Source organism: Vombatus ursinus, unplaced genomic scaffold (genome assembly GCF_900497805.2).
Source record: "Vombatus ursinus unplaced genomic scaffold, bare-nosed wombat genome assembly UNPS02014794.1, whole genome shotgun sequence".
NCBI classification, from domain to species: domain Eukaryota; kingdom Metazoa; phylum Chordata; class Mammalia; order Diprotodontia; family Vombatidae; genus Vombatus; species Vombatus ursinus.
Window position 1 is genome coordinate 27,561,321 of NW_020954572.1, and position 4,329 is coordinate 27,565,649.

General features: G+C 40.1%; 1 pseudogene; it reads left to right on the top strand.

The window, feature by feature from the left end:
• Nucleotides 1–2,568: 2,568 nt before the first annotated feature.
• LOC114048800 lies at nt 2,569–3,285 on the top strand (annotated as a pseudogene).
• Nucleotides 3,286–4,329: the final 1,044 nt, after the last annotated feature.

A 4,329-nucleotide genomic window follows, 5' to 3' on the forward strand; every position in this document is an offset into this window, starting at 1 on the left:
ACAGCAATGCTTTGATAGAAGAGGTATTGCTGTTAAGTAGCTTAAAAAAGTTTCCCTTCCAGAGGAATCTAAGCCCTGAGAGGGTTTCTGCTGAGTCAGAAAGGGACTCCTGGAATGGTAAAAGCTCTGCGAGTTCTTTGATTATGTGTTTTTCATACTGTTGATGAAACTCTGTGAGCTTTTTGCACCTTCTGCATTTTCTGCAGGGTGATATAAAGGCTGTTCTTACTTGGTATGAACTTATTACTGAAAGCTTGCATGAGAACTGAGTGACTCTGGGAAAATCTATTTGGGAAAATCTAGGCTATAGCTACACTTAAACTTTATTTTAGAGATTTTCTCAGAGTAAACTCCAGGGTGGTGGGATAATAACAATAGCTAGCATTTTTGTAGTCTTCTAAGATTTATAAAGTACTTTACAAATGTTATCTCATTTTATACTGACAAAAACCCAGAGGGGTAGGTGCTATTATTATCCTCATTTTATGGATGAAGGAACTGAGGCAGACAGAGGTTATGTGACATGCCCAAGGTCACATAGCTAGTAAGTATCTGAGGCAAGATTCAACTGCAGGTCTTTCTAATTCTAAGTCCAGTGCTCTATCCACAGTGCCACTTGGCTGTCTCATAACAAACCAAAGAGAAAATATGGCTCTTTATTGGGCCAGCTCCCAAGATTGGATCTGGTCTTTATGAATCAGGAGCCATAGACTTCTTTTCTGTTTATATATTTGATTACTTCAAATTCTATAATTTTGTGTCAGAAATATTTCCTAAAGTGGCCTATCCAGGACCTTGCCTGAGGACACTGAAATTGAGAAGGATCCAACAGTCAACATTCTATCCTCCTAGAAACAATTGAGCTTAACACCTAGTTAGCAAAAATAATTGAGTAAAATGGGTAGCTGTCCAGATGCTGCTTCCATCTTTCTCCCACACCTCACTTCTACTCCTCAAGTCCCAGGGTCTTTATTCATGAAGGCAGATGTCCCAGGGACTCTTTCTGCATTGCTTCCCCTTCTCTTCCCTTAATGGCCCCTCAAAAAAGTTTTTTTTTTTGTAAAATTGACGTGAGAGTCCATTTCATGTTGCTTGCCTTGGGCATACTTTGGGAAGCTTTCAATAGATATGAAAAATTATCCTTATAGATCTGGTATAGGTTCTCCTTCCAAAGATGCAGTCCACAAACATTTTATACCTTAGTAGATGGTCTTTGAGAGTCTCTAGGGTTGAAAAAGTTATCACCCTGAAGCCGACTCTTCAAACTTAACTAAACTGGTCCTCAGACAACAAGAATGCAAACCATCACTGGGCCTGTCCTGAAAGGTTTTTGTAACTTGTTAGAGTCTTCCAGAGTTACTGCTTCCCTGGCATAGCCTTTTGAGAAGCTGGGGTCACGTCTGTGCCACAATGAGGCATAAGTAAGTGTATTTCAATTTCTACACATGTATATATGACTAAATAAGTGCCCTTGACTTCTGGGAATCTAAGTATTTTTCCAACTGACAAATTACAGAGTGTGGGTTCACATAGTGGGTAGAAGTTGCCACTTGAAAGTTTCAAATAATATAGAATATATATACACACACACACATATATACATATATATATATATATATATATATATATATATATTTGGGAAAGAGAATTTAGAGGTCATTTAGAATAGAATAATAGGATAATAAATTTGAAGAAAAGGCCATCCAGTCAAATTCATTCATTTTACAGATGAGGAAACTGAGGCTCAGAGAGTTAAATGATTTGACCAAGATCATACAGTGGCAAAAATAGAAATTAAACCCAGGCTCTCTGACTCCAGATCCACCATTCTTTCTAGGAGAAAAAAAATGAATTTAGCAAAGTTCATCTTCTATACCTTCTCTGCTCCCCTTTTTGTATGTCTCTTCTACATGTTGATGATCCTAACCCCAGGACCCCTCTCACACTCTTCTCAAGTTCCCACTATCTTTATGTTACTTTACACCTTCCCTGAATCTCCTGTTCCACCAAGAACAGAGTACTAGATTCCAAAATTATTCCCTCCTCAGTTCCCCCTATTAAACTTTATGATGCTAGCTTTTAGGAAGACATTAATTTATACCAGGTTGTAATAACTGATAATGAGCAAATTTGTTTACCTTCTCAGAAATATAGACATTTTTAAAGGATGCCTGCATTTTCATTCTTAGGACTAAATGTCTAAGAGACTTTAGCCAGATCTCTTTCACCAAAATTATCTTCCACATCATTACTTTTTTATGCCAAATCTGTTCCTCTTTCTTTGACTTTTTTTCTTGAATTCATAATTTTTTTTGATAACTGAATTCCAATTAATTAGATTCCTTTGTAATCCTATATATTTTGTTTGATGCATTTAAAGGTATTCTGCAACAGTAGCAGTGGAGGCATTGCTCCAATGGGTTCCACTCACTCCAATCTCCTCTCTCAAGCCAGGGAGAGACATCACACCACCCAGCCCCAGGTTCCCCGAGGCTCTCTTGGTGTTACCAGGTTGCACTGCACACACACCTAGGGGGCAGAAAAGAGAACAAATCCAGAACTCCTAAGATGGGCGGTAAGTTTAGCAGGAAGAAGAAGTGGTACAATGTAAACAATGAGAAAGCCAAGGATAAAGACAAGAAGGCTGAAGGAGCTGGTGCCAAGGAAGAAGAAACTCCCAAGAAGAATGATGAGACCCAGACGGTGGCAGAGACCACAGATGTGAAGGAGAACAACAAAGAGGAGAAGATGGGTAAAGATTTCCAGGCCACTGCTAGCAAGACTAAAGATAAGGAATCAGAGAAGCCAGCAGTAGCTGGCAAAGAAGAGGCTCCAAAATCAGAGCCTGAGAAACCAGAGGCCGTTCCTGATGGGAGGGTGGAGTGGCAGAAGGAAACCGAGCTGGAGTAGGCTCCTGCCTCTGCCCCAACGACCGGTAGTGATGCTTCTAAAACTTCAGCGCCTAGCACTCACGCAAAGGTCTCCCAGTCTTCAGAAGCCGCGGCAACTGGTAAAGTAGATGACAAGAGCAAAGAGGAAGGGGAAGCCAAAAAGACTGAGGCTTCCATAGCTTCTGCCACCCAAGAAACTAAAAGTGAAGTGGCTCCAGCTCCAGACTCAAAACCTAGCATCAGCGAAGCTGTGTCTTCTTCCAAGGAGACCCCAGCAGCGGAAGCCCCTAGCTCTACACCCAAGGCCCAGGAACCTGCAGCCCCAGCCAAAGAGGTTAAACCTTCTGAGGCACCCACCTCTAATTTGGATCAAGCCATAGTAGTGAAAGAGTAAAATTGGCAGCCTACTGAAAAAAAATAATAATGATAATAATAATCACTTAAAAACAAAAAAAATCTGCAAATGGACCCATAACTCAAAACGATCCATGACACACAAAAAAAGTTTATTTCTTTCATTTCTTTAGGGAAATGTGATTATCCATCAGGGATTCAATTTTTCCTACTCTGCTCATTGTTTTTTAATGCTGTATTGAATACTCCATTTTTTTTTTGCATTAAGAGCTCTAATTTCTGACCTAAATTTATCCTGATTTTGTCTTTTATGAGGTTTTTCTAATTATTCTTGGGTTTCTTTCATGATCTATGGGTATCCATAGGGTTCTGCTTTTCATCAGGCTCTATATAATATTATAAAATATTAGATACACATATAGTATATGCTATTTGCAAATTATTCTGTATTTTCTCCTTGCCGTTTTACTCATTTTCATTTCTGATATTTAGAATTCTGTCTATTGGTTAATCAGTTTGTATGCTAAAAGTTCATTGAGGCTTTTTCTCTCCAGCACAAATTAAGTACTTAATAAATGCTGTTTGTTTCATTATTGATTGAATATCTTTGATGTTTTAGCCTCTTTTTTTGTATTCCCTGTCAATCATTTTCTGGACTGTTACAGAACCACCACCCTCCTTCCAGACTAGACTGCAGGGCTGACTCAGCTTCCTTCAGTTAGGGTTTTGGGAGTTGCTGACCTGGGTCTCTGCTTTGAGTAATCACTGGGTCATGGGACTGGTCCTATCAAGGTTTCCAAATGGTTTTCCCTCAGGTCAGACACAGACATCTGGCTAAGTACTCAACTTGCCCAATTTCTTCCTCTGCTCTGCTCCTTTTTTTAATGTGATGTGGCTGAACAGTTTATGTCTGCCATTTGTTAGGGGTTGGGGGAAGAAGCAGAGGTTTTCAAACAGCGTATTGCAGGCTTGGGATTTCCCACCCTAGGGCTGATAGTCCAGTCACAAGGCAATAGATTTTCAGCATACCTGATTCCTCCCTCCACTGTCCTCCCCCCCCCCCCCCCCCCATGTGGCTAGTCAC